This window comes from Dermacentor variabilis, chromosome 1, assembly GCF_050947875.1.
Source record: "Dermacentor variabilis isolate Ectoservices chromosome 1, ASM5094787v1, whole genome shotgun sequence".
Lineage (NCBI taxonomy): Eukaryota > Metazoa > Arthropoda > Arachnida > Ixodida > Ixodidae > Dermacentor > Dermacentor variabilis.
The window spans coordinates 22,700,469-22,718,890 of record NC_134568.1 but is presented as its reverse complement, the minus strand read 5'-3'; positions in this window follow the sequence as shown (position 1 = coordinate 22,718,890).

Sequence of the window (18,422 nt, the reverse complement as noted above, 5' to 3'; positions counted from 1 at the left end):
TACTGTAAAGCTGGGTTTGCGCCGTGCTAGCCATGGTTTCTGCTAGAGAGAGGGTGGTTTCGCTTCCTACCGATGTTCGAGTTCGATAGTGCCCTGCAGCTTTCTAGAATCCCGGCACTCGACACAGCGCACAACGCTGCCGTACCCATGTGTGTCCCATTACCTTGGCCTCCCGTTCACTAAAGCTTTGGTTGAGGCTAGTTGTTACATGGTATTTTGAAAGTGAAAAACTCAGCACAAAACTCAGGACAACCCACAAAGCGCCAACCCACAGCGCCGGTGCTTGTCTCTTCTTTGTGGGTTGTCCTGGGTTTTGCGCCCAATTTTTCACATCCCCGTTCACTTCTGGGCATATCCGTTTGCCCCGTACCCTTGTGCCTTTCATTAGGCTTTTCGCACTTTGTAGTTTCAATTGTCCCTCTACATATTATCTTCGAAAGTGTCTCCTTTTCTTCGCAGACGCCGAAAGCCGTATGTGCATAACTGCAACGCGGAAGTCGGCAATTTCTAAAAGGTTTCTTCAAATTTATTTTCTGGATACTTTTTGTTTGTGCGTTTGCTTGTACCCTGCCTTTTAGAAAATACATCTTCTATTGTCGGTCGATGCTTCCTGCCTCTGTAGTGTCGTGCGCGCTACACGAAGCATCACGGAGAAGCCGCTGTTGGCGGCCGGAGACGCAGACGAACCGGTACGCAAGTGACGCTGGATATAACGCTGTATATCTGGTTGCATGGTGCGCCCGAGCGCCTCCTTGATCTGGCGGCAGGGTTTCTGTTCCAGCTGTGGATTTGACGGTGTCGCTTGCGGCAGTGATGCGCGCACACTGCCGAGCTATGTGCCGACGGCGCCAGCAAATGCATTTTGCTTTCGCTTCGAAGCCATCGCCGATGGCGCTTCAAAACGGTCACAAATGCATGCATTTGAGATAGCTTAGCCTTCTCCCTCATCCTAATTTCACGCATCAAAACGAGAAAGGCTGGCTGATATCTGCGCTGTCTAGGCCCAGATGCCTGAGAACGGGCTTGTCTCGCTGTGCGTCAGCAATCGGGTGCTGCTTTGATTTGAACTATTCTCGTATCGCTGCTCCCATTCGAGCTCGAGGTTTAACACTGGTGGTCGCTTGTCATGAAAGGTTTGGACCTCAGGTTATGCTACTTAGCATTACTTTCCGTCGAAAAGAAGTGATTGTAGCCGATGTTCGGGTCAATGGCGGCGGCGACGCAAGTTACGTACGCAAGTGAGGAACGTCCCTCCCCTTTTGATTGCCACAAGAGGGCGCGATATGTGAAGTGCGTGTGAAGGAGGAACTCACCGGCCTGAAGGGGGAAAACAGCTATTTCCTCCTTTCTCGCTCCCCCTCTTTTTTTTAAGTGTAGAACAGTTTTGGGGGCACGTTCCTTCTTTCTGGCCGGGGGGAGCGAATCCTGGAGAGAGCGCAGCATAGAAGCGAATGATTCCAATTGCTTGGATTGGACTTGGAGTGTGGTGAGAATCTGGACAATCAAAGTTTAGAGCTGAACCAAGCGAGTGATTGGTGGTGGTTTCGACCAGGTTAGCCAATGGGGAGACCTGGGCGTTAGAGGACGGGGGTGATGAACGTGGCAAGGTGCTCATTTAGCTTGGCAAACTCGGATGTAAGAGAGGAGGCGGTTGTCTGGAGGGTTTGTGTTAATGCGTGAATTTGCTGTTGTAAATCATGGGAGTTGCGCTGGTGACGCTCCAACATTGTGATCCGGAGACCGAAGGCGCGCTTCTCGTCAATCAGGGATGGCGAGGGAATAGTAGCCGAAGAAATGGATGCTGGCACTGTAGCGCCGGAGGAGCCCGATGGTGATGGGGCCGGATCAGAAGGGGATGCATGATTACCTAAATAAGAGGCGGAGGAATGGGTGGGCTGCGTGACCCGGCGCAAAGCTGTGCGACGGAGAAACGCGGCGTTGACACACACTCGCGTTGCTTAGCAAGGAGGAAGGGGCAGGTGGGGTCGAGAGAGGGGTGAGTGTTTACTTGGCAATGAATGCACCAGGGCTGGGCACACACGGGAGTGGTACGATGTGTGGGTAGAGGAGCAGCACAGTGGCGGGACTTGGCCGTAACACTGTGCTGCAGGCATTGGTGAGCACGGCGTCCCAAAGCAAGACAACGGGTGCATGTGGGGGGCTTAGGCTTATGAGGGCGGCATCGGAAAGCGACGCGTTTAAAATATACAAAGTGAGGTATGACGGTGCCAGGCGAAGGTTATGAGCACTGATTCAGTGCTGCCCATCATACGAGCAGCAAGAATATCAGTCGTGAATGATTCAAGGTCATGCATGAGCTGAGCAGGAGTAAAGTGACCGCCGACGTTATGAATGACGCCGAAGCATGAGATGGGAGGATTGGGGTCATATGTTTTGACGGTGATTGGCTTACTGTAGAGCTGAAAATGCGTGAGAGAGAGTAGGAGTCTAGAGGGGAGTGTGTTTTCAGAATTACAAGGCGCTCAGCTGGCTTGGCCTGAAGGGTGATCCCTGCACTGGTTTTGGAGGAGAGATGTCCGGCGGAGAAGATGGCGGTGAGCAAGTCGTAGAGAGACTTGGGAGTGAGGTTACCGGGGGGAAGTTGGATTCCAACTGAGATGAGCTCGGTGCGAGAGCGGGCGGCGGAGGCAGTTTTACGGCTGATACTGACGGTGCTCCAGCTGCTTTCCGGTGATGGCGTATTATGATTATTTTCCGGGGACGTCATGAAATCCATCCCCGCCGACGTGTCGTCAGCCGGATACACGGTGGTCAAGGAGGTAGATGCGTCAGGAACACAGCTCGAAACATTGGGAGTTTCATCGGCAGGCATAGAGTTTGCATTGTCCAGCACCGCAGAAGTAGATCCGATGGACGCGGCTGCAACAAGCGCGGTCGGCTGCGACCAGTTGTCTGGCTCCAGCTCTTTGCAAAGGCCGCAATGCGTTTGGAATAGACGTTTGGAATAGGCGCAGCCGGCGTCGGAGGTTCTCCGGACATGGCGACGCAGAAGATCACCGGGTATGACCCGACATCCATGAATTGGACCGCAATCGAGCACAAACCCCGAGATGAGGACATCCTGCCCACCGAAAGTGAGTGTCTTCAAGCACTTGTACGCCTGCGGCAACGCAAGCAGCAAGCGAACATGGCTACCAAAGGCTGCGTTGGCGCGGCGTCGCCGACGTCAACGGCGGCGGGGAATTCCCTCCGCGCCAGGAATACGGACGGTGCTCGCACTGCGCCACTGCTGCAAATGAAGACGGCTCGCAACTGGCGCCCGAAACAGACGCCCAGACTCCGTTCCGAGGACCTAATCGTGGTGTTGAAGCCCTGAGGCAGCCTGTACCTGAAGATGGCCTTCAAGCATGGTGACGTGGGATCGGCGGTTGCCCAATACGTGGGTGAAGTAGCCGCCGGGGATCTCAATGTGTGGCCCGTATGGGAACAGAACGTTATCGTGTGCAGAACCCAGACAACACCGATAGCTGACAAGCTGATCAAATATTTCGACCTGCAGGTAGGGGAACGCTCCTATCCCTTCCGCGGTCATCTCAAGCTGAATGGAGAGGTATGCAAGGGGGTGATCAACGTCCGCGAGGATGAAACCTCCGCCTCTCTCAAGCCCAAGCTCGATCTACTGGAGGGAGGGCGAGATCGCCTTTGTCCGAAAATTGGGAACTACTAACGTGGCGGTGGTAACCTTTGAAGGCCGAAGACTCCCCCGTTACATACAATATAATTATGAATGCGTTCCGGTAAGGGAGTATAAGAAGACCATACCCGCGTGCTACAGATGCGGCACGGTATGCTACTGGGTGCATAACTGCCACCACCCAGAGGAAGGAAGATGCGGCTTCTGTGGCAAACAAGCCGGCTCCACAATGGACGGACTTGCAGAACACGAGTGCGCACCATCCTGCATGATCTGCGGAGGAGCCCACCTCACTGGATCCGCAGAGTGTGTAGAAAAATTCCGGAAACTTAAGCGGCCAGGATGAACGACCCCAGCAAGAGGAGCGGCAACGCCATCAACGCGGCAGCAACGGGGAGGACTACAAGAACCACCACAACAAAAGAAGACAGGCAAGTCCGGACAAGCACCACTGGGACAGAAGGAGCAGAAGACGCAAAATACTGTACAATCCGAGACCGGGCCGAAGCCGCCTTCCTTCAAAGCAGTGGATTTTCCCCCTCTTGGAAACACTTCAAAACAGGTGAGCATCTGGGCGGTAGTCGCCTCTCATTCCTCCTCTCCCCCCTCCCAATCTTCCCCAATGGAACTTGAGATGCGGAAAGAGCTAGAAGCTGTCAGGAGACAAAACGCGCAGCTAGCTAGCAAAATTCATGCACTGGAAAATGCCAGGATGAACAGTCCGATTCCGGGAGGACCCATGGATGACGAGGGGGGTTCGGCACCTGTGTGCTCGGGCAGCACCGTAAAGTCGGCAAGCGCGTCGCCTACTAACAACCTAGAAATCCGGGTTATCGCCCTGGAGCAGCAAATGAAGGCCTTAACGGGGCAAGTGGCTCAACTCCCAAATCTAATCAGTGAGCCAGTCCAGTCTGCCATTCAACTGCAAACACAGCAAATAGCCACAATAGTCACGCAACAGGTGACTCAAAACACCAAAACATGGATCCAAACTAACCCAAGACTCTTCCGCCGCACCGGTCCCATTAGAGAGGCCGAGCGTCCAAGCAAATTCCTCCGCGTAACGGAGGACGAGGAACATGAAGAATTTGCTGATTCACTGGATACCATACAGAGTGCCGGCAGGGTTATTCATAGCCTGCCAGAGTCTACTAATGCTAATCATGGCGCACGGATCTAGAAAAAGGCAAACTAAATAAAGACAGGAACCACTGTCAATCGTACAGAGGAATTGTAGGGGCTTGAAGAATCGCACTAAACGCGCTCATTTTCGTCTCTACTTAGAAACATTGCAACCTCTAGCAGCCATTGTGGCTCTACAGGAACCAGGGGCCTCAGCTAAAATTTCAGGGTACACTGCATTTCAGCGAGATCCATCTACTTGCATCCTTGTACACAAAGCGTACACCGCACAAGAGGTAGACCTCGACCTACAGACAACTTATTCGTACACCATGGTCACAGTGTTACCTCTACGACGCTCTGACCCACAAGTACACATCGTTAACATATATTGTCCGCCCAAGCTAAAACGTATCACTTTTGCAGACATCCTCACCCGGCACTGAAGATAGCTCGTCGGGACCCCTTACTTATTTTGGGCGACTTCAATGCTCCCAGTAAGGAGTGGGGTTACAAGAAAGAGGAGGTGCGCGGTAGGAAGCTAGCGGAGCTCATCTCCACGCTAGGCATAACCCTTCAGACCGACCCAGCACAACCAACACGTGTTGGAAACTCCGTGACTCGGGACACTTGTCCCGATCTCACGCTTTCCAAACATATACAATACGTTGAGTGGTACAACACCGAAGACACGCTAGGAAGCGGTCACTGCATCATTAACACTTTAATTCATACCCGGCCCCTAAAAAGGCAAATAACTCAAGCGAAACTGCCGGACTGGACTGCTTTCCGTAAGTCTCTGCCGCAGGCCAGTCTTCTCGGGGTAGGGCACAGCTCGTGGGCTCAAAATCTTATGACAACACTCAAGAAACATGTGAAAAGCATACAGATTGCGGAGGACTGTCCAGCGGTGGATAATCATTTACTCCATCTCTGGGAAGCTCGCCGCAGTCTCACGAAAAGATGGAAACGACAAAAACACAACAAAAGACTGAAAAGACGTATAACAGACCTGACCCAGCGGGCTGCCGAGTATGCTTCTCAATTAGCTGATTCCAACTGGGTTGATCGCTGCAACACGGAAGCCCGACAGATGTCAGGGAAGAATACATGGAAGCTCTTCCGCAGCTTGATTGATCCCGCTCAATCTCGAGGAGAAACACAGAAACACTTACAACGTGCTTTACACAATTTCCAGGGCACAACAACACAACTGGCAGAAACCTTAAGAGACAAGTATCTCTGCACCAAACAGGACCCTCGAGGTCAGGAATATCTCTATGCAGGCCGAGATAATCCAGAGATCGATCAGTCGTTGGAACTCTACGACCTCAAGGCAGCCTTAGCCAAAATGAAGAGAGGCATTGCGCCCGGTCGGGACAAGGTCACAGTGAAGCTGCTGGCCAACCTCCCGGATCGCGCGTACGCTGCCCTTCTTGACTACATTAATGCCATATGGAAAGGGGAGACTCCCATACCCCTCGATTGGGAAACATCCCTTGTCACTTTCATTCCTAAAGCAGGAAAGGAAATTAATACGGACAACCTGAGACCTATCTCGCTCTTGTCGTGTGTGGGCAAACTAATGGAGACGATGGTGCGAGATAGGCTCTCAGAATATTTGGAAAAGCGTAACACTTTTGCAGACACCATGTTCGGCTTCCGCCCACACAAGTCGGCACAAGACATATTATTACAACTCAATCACGACATATTACAGCCAGCGGAGCACACTCACAACGACAAAGTTGTCCTGGCGTTAGATCTAAAGGGAGCTTTGGACAACATTAAACACAGCACTATCTTAGCACACCTCCGTGAGACCCACTGTGGCAAAAACACATTTAATTATATCAAGGATTTCTTGACGGATCGAGCCGCACTCGTCAAAATCCAAGACACTGAATATGGACCCTACGAAATGGGTACTAGGGGGACGCCACAAGGCGCTGTGCTTTCCCCGCTGCTATTTAACCTTGCGATGGTGCATCTCCCGGCCCAGCAAAACGGTATTGAAGGCGTGCGGTATGCGCTGTACGCCGACGATATCACTATCTGGGCCACAGAGGGAAACATAGGGCATACAGAGGAAAACCTGCAAGCAGCCGCCCACGTAGTGGATCGCTACGCAGAGCGCTGTGGACTTCAGTGTGCACCAAACAAATCAGAATTTGTGCACCTTAGACCAACACCTAAGGACACTACACAAATACATCTCTTTTTGGCTAGTGGTCCCATACACGAGACCAAGGAGCTCCGAATTCTTGGACTCTTTATCCACAATCAAAGAAGAGTCGACACAACACTAGAAAAGCTCCGCAAGGTTGGGGACCAAGTGGGCCGAATGGTCCGGCGTGTGTCCAACAAGAGAGGGGGATTATCAAGCAGGGACGCTGTGCGGCTAGCTCATGCTTTCGTAACAAGCCGAATTCTATATTCGGTCCCGTATCTCTATCTGCAGAAACATGATGAAGCCAAACTCGAAGTCATCCTCCGCAAAGTGATGAAGAGGGCCCTTGACCTCCCTGTCACAACTTCGAACGCGAGACTTCTCGCTTTGGGAGTGGTGAACACCTTTCAGGAGCTCAAGGAAGCCCACCTTACCAGCCAGTACACACGTCTAGCTCAGACAAACTCGGGACGGCATTTGTTGGACCGGCTCCACTTGAAACACACCTTTCACATTCAGGAGCGGATCCGAGTGCCCGAACTCTGGAGACGCGCCATCATAGTTCGACCCCTCCCCACATAAATGGATAGGGAAGACCACAGCGGTCGTCGCCAGGCGAGGGCGGACGCTTTTGAACGCCACTACGGCGACAAACGCGGAGTCTTCTACGTGGATGTGGCCGGTCCATGCCGCGGGGGGTGGTATACGGCAGCGGTCATTCACAAGGAAAAACAAGTAGATGGGCTCACTTTCAAAGCCTCGGGCTCAACACATGCAGAAGAAGTAGCTATTGACCTGGCTGCCTCTGACTCCCGGTCTCAATATATCATAACCGACTCGCGCGGGGCTTGCCGAAATTATGAAGCTGGTTGGATCACCCTACTAGTGGAACGAATATTGGCGAACTACAGCAACGGGGGAATTGATCCTACCTCCCATTGCCTGGTCTGGACTGCGAGCCACCAGGGCCTAGCAGGGAATGAAGCCGCGAACACGGCGGCCCGAGCACTCATACACCAGGCGTCCCAGTTAGACCGTGAGTACCTGGAATCCGAAGGCATTTATCTTGTAACATTCAAAGATATCACGACCTTTTACAAAGATAGGCATCGCCAATACCCAACTCCTGCAAAAGGGCTTGGCAAGGCTAATGAACGGATCTTGATTCCACTTTTCACTAACACTCTATTGCGCCCGGCAATCTTGAAACATTTCGATTGTTCTTCACTGGCAAGTGCCAATACTGTGGGGAGGTGGCTGACACCTACCACATGGTTTGGGCTTGTCAGCTAAACTCAGCTCTTCCCCTCAACCCTAACCCAACCCGAGAGGAGTGGGAGGCGATGCTGCTCGGTTGCTCGGACCTTCAGTCCCAAAAGGCCTTGGTCTAGAGGGCTAAGCTGGCGGCTCGTACCGATGGGGTCCCGGAATAGAGACTCCACCCATTGCGGAGCCCCATAAGGGCTCTACCTCTCTTCCTGTTTCGAATAAAATCTTTCAAGCAAGCAGGCGCCGGTCCGGAGTTTTGGAGGGGCCTGGAGCGCCAGCCTGGCGTCGGACCTGGATGCGAATGGTGTCCACATGTCGCGGAAATCTTCGTGAAACGATGAAGAGCAAATCCAGGGGCGGGCAAGGCCCTGAACTGGGCCAGGGGCAGGTGAAAACGGAGCTCGATATGCAGCCAGCTAAACAGGGCGGCGCCACCTGGTGTCTGTATATAGTAAATGCCCTAAATATCTGGTACCGAAATAAATTCCGATTTCGCCCCAGTTTCTCGTATTCAACGTTACTGTAGACGAGACGTAGAGCAGACAACACACGCGATTTCGGGTTACAAGGGTCTCACGATGAATATAGTTTTGTCTTTCGTGCCCTGTGATCTTGCGCGGTATTTTCAGCGTTGATAGTCGAGGCGGTACACAGAAAAGGCGCTTAGCACAGGTGTCCGCAGAGAAGGAGATTTTGTGGTAGACTCTGTGGGCGTCTCCATCCAAAGAGTGAAGACGTTAGCATGTTTTCGCACTCTGCGGAACGTGCATGCACCCAGCGTGGCCGCACGTAGCGCGGACGCCGTGACGCCGGGGAGCCCGTCGTGCCTGTCTGCTTGCCGACTGCTACATGTTTTGACCGCACCTAATCTGCGTTGCGCGGAAGCAAACTTCGCTTTCAGTATTATATTTCAGTAGCAGGAAAGAGCCAGCTTAGATTATTGTGATAGCAATTACACGGACACTCCAGGCGCATTTCTGCCGTCACCCACGCCATGATGTGCCGTATATATATATATATATATATATATATATATATATATATATATATATATATATATATATATATGAAGTCCAAAGGCGATCACACCATCGTCTCGCGTCGTATGCTGTATGTGCAAGTGAAAGCACGCGAAGGAAGCCGACAATCGCGGCTAAATCTAGCGCGCGCGAAGGAAGAAAGCGGAGATCAAACGCGCCGTCTTCCGTCGCGCAAGAAGCCGTGGGGAGGTGGGAAGGAGGGTGCGAGGGCGGTGTTGTGCTCCGACCGCAACTGCGCATGTCGCGACCGGGCGAAAGGAGAACTGATGATCGCGGCTCAATATCGGTGGGGATATACGGAGGAAAGCGGGAAGGCAGCGCAGGATGGAGGGGGGCCGGCTTTTACTTCGCCCACAAGTGCGTACATTGCGCGGTCGCGCGCACCCTATCTTGAAAGGGATCTGCAGACGGCTCACTCCCTTGCGCGCTGTGTCCTCGCCGCTCTTGCGTCGAAGCGATAGATCGCACGAAGATGACTTCGCTCGCTTGCTTCTTCCTGCTGCGCTTGCTCACACCAGCGTTTTGACAGCCAGTGTCAGCGCTCATCGAGTGTGATGTGTTCATGTCTGCTTGTGCGCGCTGACACCATGCTTGTCCGCATTTCGATGGGGGCGAAATGCGAAAACACCCGTGTACTTAGATTTAGGTGCACGTTAAAAATCCCTAGGTGCTCGAAGTTTCCGGAGTCATCCACTAAGGCGTGCCTCATGATCAGAAAATGGTTTTGTCACGTAAAACCCCATAATTTTTTACCATGCTTGTAAATTCAGTTACTGAATGTTTCCACGTTCAAGCTGCCGATAAAACTGATATCCTACTTTGTATAGCTGTCTACTAATTTGCTAACGAAATCGATGCTTCACCTTTTGGGCAAAACTGCGGCTTTTTTCATTTTTAGTTCGGAAAAATAAAAGAAAGGGCATGGAGCATATAGCACAATTCGGCCTATTGATATGAATTACATGAAGAAGTGGACGTTACTTGAGCGACAGATTGCAATGCTCATGTTGCTAGCTAAAACGATTCACTGAATCACTTCATAAGTACTCTATTTGAAGGTTATGTAGAAATTCTGAAATTGAGGTCAAGAAGTAATCAAGCCGTTGCATCCCTTCTGCACTGAACAACTTCAATTCGGCACTTTCATCATGTGCCCTCAAGTATATAGTAAGATTAATTTCGAAGAATTTTAAAATACGATATCATGAGAGAATGTGCATATTCGTTTTTACTATCACATTCTAACTGGTTGCATAGTTTAGAAAATGTTTCGACCATAGTTGCACAGATGGTATGTTAATATTGTCATGAATGGGTGATCAAAACAAATATCAACAAAACAATCAAAATAGTGGGAGGGTGGTAATTACACTTGTAGCTGAGCCGGTGGAGACCAACCTGGAATTTGTTTTTTCCTTTGTGTTCATTGACTGATGTTCCTTTAAAAATGAAGCAATGTTCTTTCGGAATGTGTCTCCTTTTGTATACTTAACTGTACTTAAAGAAGAAAACCACATACGCCTCAATTAACGTTAGGCTCACAAATTCTCTTGGTTAGTGCACATTGGCAATAATGAAATGAAGCTTGTCAGGGCAATGTTCTGTATAGGCTTCTACATCTTTGAAACAAACAGTGACCACCAACATGAAGCTGCGTCTGTGTTGAGTGCGTGTGTGTGTGGGGGGGGGGGCATACATGTTGTACCATTATGAGTGCTGTTTGTTTCAAAGTCTATACGGTGCGACTGACTGGCCACATACTAATATTCTGCAGTTACCTGAGATGAAATATGATGATGATGATATGTGGTGTTTAATGGCGCAAGGGCCAGGTGTGGCCAAAGAGCGCCATGACAAGTGGTGATGTTGACGATGTATTATGGAGATGTGACTTGGCTGTAAAGTGGCCTAAAAATAGTTGCTGTAAAGTGCATAAAATCTACGTGATATAAAATTATGGCGATGACTAATGACGAATACTATGAACATTAAAATCCATCGTAAAAGAATGACATAGAATTGAAAATATATGAGATGGTAAAAATAGCTGGAGCACTGTTGCCTCGCCGGAGCCCTTGAAACACAAGGGCCTAGAGGCACGTGCTATACGAGAAGAATTATCACAGCGCCATCCTCTGAAGAGAGGAGACGCTACGAACATGTGGGACTAACAACATGCAATACAACATCTTTCAGATAACTTAAGACTGCGTTGGTGTCAAATAGTGGTTCTGGGCCGAGTAACATTAATGGGTGAAGGGGGATGTGCTGCTGGTATGCTAAGGGAAAATGTTTCTTTCTATCAGATTCGGCTTTCCGGCACTACAGGAGGACGTGGAGGACGGTAAGCCTCTCCTCGCATCTACCGCAGGTGGGAGGGTCATTTCCGGTGAGTAGAAAATTATGGGTGCCGAATGTGTGTCCTATTCTGAGACGACAGAATAGGACATCTGTTCGGCGTGATCTTGTTACAGAGGGCCAGAATCCTAACTGTGGCTTTATCACGTGGAGCTTATTATTTGTTTCCGCGTCCCATAGGCGCTGCCAGTGGTTCCGTAGTTTCCTCCGTAAGAAGGGCTTCAGGTCTGTGACAGGAACTGCAGCGGTGGAATTAGCAGAATGCGATGCAACTGACGTGGCCATCTGGTCCGCCAGATCATTACCTTCGATGCCCCTGTGACCTGGCACCCAGCATATGATGACATGCTGGTTACCTATATACGCTTTACACAGAACGGAATAGAGTTCAATAATTACCGGATTTTTGTGGTTAGAGAATGACATCAAGGCCTTCACAACACTAAGGGAGTCCGTATATATGACTGATTTCTGGAATTTTGATTTCCTGATATGCTTCACAGCTGACAATAGTGCGTAGGCCTCAGCCGTAAAGATACTAATTTCCGGATGAAGTACATCGGTTTCCGAGAAGGATGGACCGATGGCTGCGTAGGACACCCCGTCGTGTGACTTCGATGCATCTGTGTAGAACTCCGTGCAGGAGTACTTGTACTGGAGTTCCCGGAAATGCATTTGTATTTCAATCTCTGGAGCATGCTTTGTGACTTGCACGAAAGATATATCGCATTCTATGAGCTGCCAATCCCAAGGAGGTAGCAGCTTGGCTGGATGCATTAGGCGGAGCTCGAGTAGTGGGACATGCATTTCATCACTAAGCTCCCTCACACGCATCGAGAAAGGCTGTCTTACGGAAGGACGATTATGGAAGAGCGTAGCATATGTCATATCGTTGATGGTATTAAAACATGGATGTTGGGGATTAGACTGGGCTTTCAGGAAATATGTTTGGCTGATGTATGCTCTCTGCAGCTGAAGTGACCACTCATTTGATTCTACGTATAAACTTTCAATGGGACTTGTTCTGAAAGCTCCAGTGGCCAGTCGGATTCCTAGATGGTGGACCGGATCTAGCATCTTTAGCGCGCTCGGGGCTGCAGAATGGTAGATCACGGCACCGTAGTCCAACCGAGATCGAATGAGGCTCTTGTATAAATTCATTAAACATTTCCTGTCGCTGCCCCATGTTGTGCGGGATAACACTTTCAGTAAGTTCATTGTTTTTAAGCATTTGACCTTGAGATTCTTTATGTGTGGAATAAAAGTTAATTTTGAATCAAGTATGATGCCCAAGAACTTGTGTTCTTTGTTCACAGGGATTCGCTGACCATACATTTCGATACTGGGTTCTGCAATGAGCCCTCTCTTTCTAGTGAAAAGCACACAAGAACTTTTGTTGGGGTTCACTTTAAATCCGTTTTCATCTGCCCATTTGGATACTTTGTTCAAGCCCTGTTGTACTTGCCTCTCGCATACTGTAAGGTTGCAGGATTTGAAACCTATCTGTATGTCGTCTACGTAAACAGAATAAAAAATGGCTGGCGGTAATGAAGCACGAAGCGTGTTCATTTTTAAGATGAAGAGCGTGCAGCTAAGTACACCTCCTTGGGGTACACCAGTTTCCTGTATAAAACGTCGGGACAATACATTGCCGACTTTCACACGGAATGTACGGTTGGACAAATAGCTTTCTATTAGGAAGAGCATATTGCCACGGATGCCAATTCCCGACAAGTCTCTCAAGATTCCATAACGCCACGCAGTGTCGTACGCCTTCTCCATATCGAGGAATACGGATAGGAAATATTGTTTATGTAGAAAGGCGTCGCGAATGTTTCCCTCAATGCGCACAAGGTGATCGGTTGTGGACCGCCCTTGTCTAAAGCCGCACTGAAAGGGATCGAGCATATTGCTGAGTTCAAGGAAATGTACAAGTCTGCGGTTAACCATTTTTTCAAAAAGCTTACAAATACAGTTTGTAAGGGCTATCGGACGGTAACTTGCCGCCAAGGAAGGGTCCTTGCCCTGTTTAAGAACAGGAACCACAATCGCTTCTTTCCATGTGGATGGGAGGTATCCCGTAGCCCAAATAGCGTTGAAAAAAAGTGTGAGTAGTGTAAGTTTGGTGTCAGTATGTAAATTTATGATCATGGCATACATGACTCTATCAGGTCCCGGTGCAGTGCTTTTGCATGTGTTCAAGGCAGCTGTCAACTCAGCAATATTGAAAGGCCGGTTATAGGGTTCATTCTGTCTGGATTTTCGTATTATTGGCTTACATTCTTCTATTTGTTTGTATTTCAAAAAGGATTGCGAATAATGGTTTGAACTCGACACGCTCTCAAAGTGTTCCCCAAGCGAGTCTGCCTGATCTTTAAGTGTTTGACCTTGTGTGTTTACCAAAGGAAGGGAATATGTTTGTCGCCCTTTTATCCTATTAACCCTGTTCCAAACTTTGGCCTCATCTGTATACGAATTGATACCGGATAAAAACTTCTGCCAACTCTCTCTTCTAGCCTGTCGGCGTGTTCGCCTGCCTTGCGATTTCACTTTCTTATAGTTAAACAGATTTTCCGCAGTGGGAGAGGCGCATAGCAACCCCCACGCTTTGTTCTGTTTCTTACGAGCGATCCTACAGTCCTCGTTCCACCACGAGACCCGCCGTTTGCATGCCAAGCCATTTACTTGTGATATACATTTAGTTGCGGCATCTATTATGAAGGCTGTAAAATATTCCACGGCAGCATCAATTCCTAACGAGGACATGTCATCCCATGATATGCTAGTTAAGTTTCGGAATTTATCCCACTCTGCTGTGTCAATCTTCCACCTAGGAGCCTGTGGTGGATATTCGTTTTCTTTAAGTGTTCTTAGTAGTACGGGAAAGTGGTCGCTTCCGTAAGGATCATTCGTAACTTCCCATTCTAGTTCAGGCAGTATGGACGGAGAAACTATGCTCAGATCAATTGAAGAAAAGGTATTGTTTGCAAGACAGTAATATGTGGGTTTCTTCTTATTCAGAAGGCACGCACCAGAGGAAAAAATGAACTGTTCAACAAGTCGACCTCGCGCATCTATACGAGAGTCGCCCCACAGGGAGCTGTGCGCATTGAAATCGCCAAGTAGAACGTAAGGTTCTGGCAATTGATCAATAAAGGATTGGAATTCATGCTTCGTTAATTTGTAATGTGGGGGTATGTAAAGAGAGCTAATGGTGATGAGTTTGTTTAGGAATACAGCTCGAACCGCCACTGCTTCGAGAGGCGTTTGTAGCTGTAAAAGTTGACATGCAATGCTCTTATGGATAGAAATGGCAACACCGCCCGATGATGCGATAGCATCATCGCGATCTTTCCGAAACGTGACATACGGTCGTAGAAAGTTTGTGTGTTGTGGTTTTAAGTGTGTTTCCTGTAAACACAGCACTTTTGGATTGTGTTGGTAGATGAGTTCTTGTAGATCATCGAGATTCCTAAGAAGACCTCTGACATTCCATTGAATGATTTGTGTATCCATATTAAAGAAAAATTGGTGCTGTGTTTACGGAAACGGTGGTGATGTCTTAGGTTACAGAGCTCTTTCGAGGCCCTGTAACTGGAGTTCTGCCCTTTTTGAAGCGTTCGAGGGAGCCTCGCCGCTCCTTAGGCGCTTGGTGCGCCTTGAGGATAGGTGTTGTGTCCATTGCCTCTTGTGAGGCGCCGGACACGTGCTCTTGCGAGCGAGAAGTCACCAGGGAGAGTCCCGCCTTGGAGGGCAAGACCCCTGCGCCCACCAGCCCGGAGGTCGATGGGGCTCCCTGGGGGATTTGGCTGCGCCGGCTGTTGCCAGCGCTGGATGGGACCTGGGAGGTTGAGGCAGCCTCGGCTGCGCCCACCTTCGGGGTCGATGGTCCCTTCTCCTCGGTTGGCGGAGCAGCGCTAGCTGCAACCGCCGCGGGGGCAGACGGCGTAACTGGCGACTCACTGACTGTGGGTCGGACAGCCGCCGGAAGCCTTTGTGTCGCTGCCCCCTGACGCGTCACATCGGCAAAGCTTTTCTTGGGCAGGTATGAAACCCGCCTGCGTGCCTCTTTAAAAGATATGTTTTCTTTAACCTTGATTGTAACTATTTCTTTTTCTTTTTTCCATGATGGACAGGACCGCGAGTACGCGGCATGTTCCCCATCACAGTTCACGCAGTGGAGAGAGTTCTCACAAGCTTCAGAGGTGTGTTCGTGGGCACTGCATTTCGCACAGGTTTGGCGGCCTCGGCAGCTCTGCGAGCTGTGGCCGAAACTTTGGCATTTGAAGCATCTCAGGGGGTTTGGCACATATGGCCTAACACGAAGCTTGATGTACCCGGCCTCTACAGACTCGGGCAGATTACTTGAGCCGAAAGTCAATATAAGGTGTTTTGTGTTGATTTCTTTACTGTCACGCCTGATCTTAATTCTTTTAACATTGATAACATTCTGGTCACTGAAGCCCTCCAAGAGTTCATCCTCAGTGAGCTCCAGCAAGTCATCGTCCGAGACAACACCGCGGCTGGTGTTCATCGTACGGTGCGGGGTTACAATTACTTGGGTTTCCCCAAACGACACTAGTTTTGTCAATTTCTCATATTGTTTGTGATCGCGGAGCTCCAAGAGGAGATCACCGCTTGTCATCCTCGACGCCTTATAACCTGGACCAAAGACTTCAGTCAATGTCTTAGAAACAAGGAATGGTGAGATAGTTCGCACTGGTTTAGCTGGTTTTTCAGAGTGGATCACGTGAAAACGAGGGAAGGATTCTTTTTGCCGACCAAAAAACTGGAATACATCATCGCTGCGCCCTCTTTTCTGAGGGCGATCAGGAAGCGGAGGGAAAGAGGTTGCCATAAAGGGATTGAATTTTCGGCAATAACGCCAGCCACCCACCGGGGAGTCCTACAAGGGGACGCTACAGGGACTGTAAGAACAGGTCCTGCAAACGCCAGCTGTACGTTATCACTATAACCAAATATGAGATAACCTAGGTTGGTTATTCACACAAGGTTAACCCTTGCTGCCTGGAAATATTGGAAGTAAACGGAAGCTAGGAGAAGACAGGAAAGATGAAAAAGTAAGAGAAAGACGAAGGCTGGATGGAGAGAGAGACAGGAAAAGGCAACTACCGATTTCCCCCGGGTGGGTCAGTCCGGGGGTGCCGTCTACGTGAAGCAGAGGCCAAAGAGGTGTGTTGCCTCCACCGGGGGGCCTTAAAGGTCCGAACACCCGGCATCGGCTCAACCCCCAGGATCCCCCTTTCCCCGGACACGGCTAAGCCGCGCACGGTTACACGCGGGAGGGTCCAACCCTCGTGTGCTCGGGTACGTGGTGTCGCAACACACCAAACGCCTGCTCACGCAGACGCCCCTGCGGGGGGAGATGAAATAGTCGTCTGGCTGGTATAAACATTATTTGGAAGTGGCGTCGCTCATGGTACTCAGATACGCACACACTGCAGGGCTTTGTTGACCACGCTTCCCAAAAAAAGTATTGTGCTAATGCGCCTCACTGAGCTCTGTACAATCATGCTACTGTCATATTTATAGTAAAGCACCACTCTTGTTTTCCAGGTCAGTCGCGCTCAAGCAAGCAGCACGGCCTTGCACCAAAAATTGCCTCCGTTATCAGCTGCCTGCACGATTGAGCTTTAAGATAAGTCTTCAACAACGTAATGTAGAGGCCACTTTGAGTTTTTCCTTTCTTTTTTTTTTCAGCGCCATTATGGTTTGATATATAAGCTGGTTTCCTTGCACTGTAGTAAGAAGTTTTCATGTGCTTATGTATCCATCAGTTTTTCTTGCTTTAATATAAAACACTTGTACGAAACAAACTGTAGCCTGGCTCTTCTGTGTAGCATTATTTACCATACTGTTAGCACTGCCACCTCCTCTTTGTCACGAATGGACCCATGAAATGTTTGGTTCCTTGCTTTATATATATATATATATATATATATATATATATATATATATATATATATATATATATATATATATATATATATATATATATATATTAAGGAAGACACCCGCCGCAGTGGCTAAGCGGCTATGGTGTTGCGCTGCTAAGCGCGAGGTCGCGGGATCGGGATTTTGATGGGGCGAAATGCAAGAACGCCACTGTCCCTTGCGTCAGCTGCTCGTTAAAGATCCCCTGGTCATCAAAATTATTCCGGAGTGCGCCACTGCGGCGTCTCTCATAATAAAATCATGGTTTTGGCACGTAACGCCCCAGATTTCATTCAGAGCAAAAAATAATTAGGCGTTACAGTGAAATTAAATTAAGCAATCTTCAGGGGAGAACCGTTTTGCTATTTTGTCAGTCAGCTACGATGGTTAACCCAATGTCCCACTTTCCACAACAGTTGCTTTTTACATCCAAAAAGCATTCCGTTGTATCTGTATTTTGAAAATACGCACACGTCTTCAATGTGCACTTCACAATATCTGGACACTGGGACATAATGCACACCTACCATGATCACTCATACACACACATTGCACACCCATCTTGATCCTATTGTGTGCCGAAATTTGTGCATGAATATATGCCGCGACTAATTCGAAACAATTTTACTGACAGGGTCAGGGGAGTTCCGTAAATTGGCCGTCAGTGGTTATTATACGTAAAGATGTGCGTATTTATTTACTTCGCTTGCCTTGCTCTGAAAGGGCATGCACATTTTTCCTCTTCTTCATCCTTTACGTAGACGCGTATGCGACCCATGGCAAACCGAAGCTTATCAATAGCCCGGGAAATTGATTTTTAAGTTGTTATAACACCCAGAGGAGAACCGATGCC